The sequence below is a fragment of the Cicer arietinum genome, chromosome 7 (genome assembly GCF_000331145.2).
Source record: "Cicer arietinum cultivar CDC Frontier isolate Library 1 chromosome 7, Cicar.CDCFrontier_v2.0, whole genome shotgun sequence".
Lineage (NCBI taxonomy): Eukaryota > Viridiplantae > Streptophyta > Magnoliopsida > Fabales > Fabaceae > Cicer > Cicer arietinum.
Window position 1 is genome coordinate 54,035,182 of NC_021166.2, and position 752 is coordinate 54,035,933.

Sequence of the window (752 nt, forward strand, 5' to 3'; positions counted from 1 at the left end):
TTCTTTCAAATGATCTTGCTTCTTTCAAATGATCTTGCTTCTGATTTATTGCATATTGTGTTCATTGATTTTTGTATAAATGTATTTAATCATCTTCTTCATGAAGATGTTATCTTGAAGATGTAATAATCATTCTCTTGAATGATTGATATATAATACATTCATTTTGAGATTATTTCATTATTGAGTGGATACTTAAGCACTTTGATGAAGTGAAATACTTCTTGCTTGTTCACTTATGCAATTCATGTTCCCTAAACAAAAATCAAGTGCCATCATTAGTAGACCACCATTCATAAAACTTAATAATTTATTTCATAAAATTTATTGTCATTGAAACATACATCAAAAAAGGTTTTTGCCTCAACAAAACTAACTTAGGTAAGTGCCTCCACCCGCCCCACACCCTTTTAAGGGATGGTAGGTTGACCTATCAATAATTAAACACAATTAAAATCAAATGAAACATATTAAAATTTGGGGGAGTTGGCTGTCAAAACAAGAAAAACAACATAAACAAATTCTAACTGAAATTTAATATAATCAAACAATCATTACACAAACAATAAAACCTAAAAGTAATAATAAGTTTAGTAGTAACATAACAAAATCTATCTATCGGAGAAATAAGTTTAAATTCAACAAATAATTGATCCAATAATGTGGCAAGAAAATGGTTGACGACCTATAGAAAAATGTTGTCAACAAAAATAGATTTTGAAACTTACCTGTTAGGTCAAACCTACGTTGTC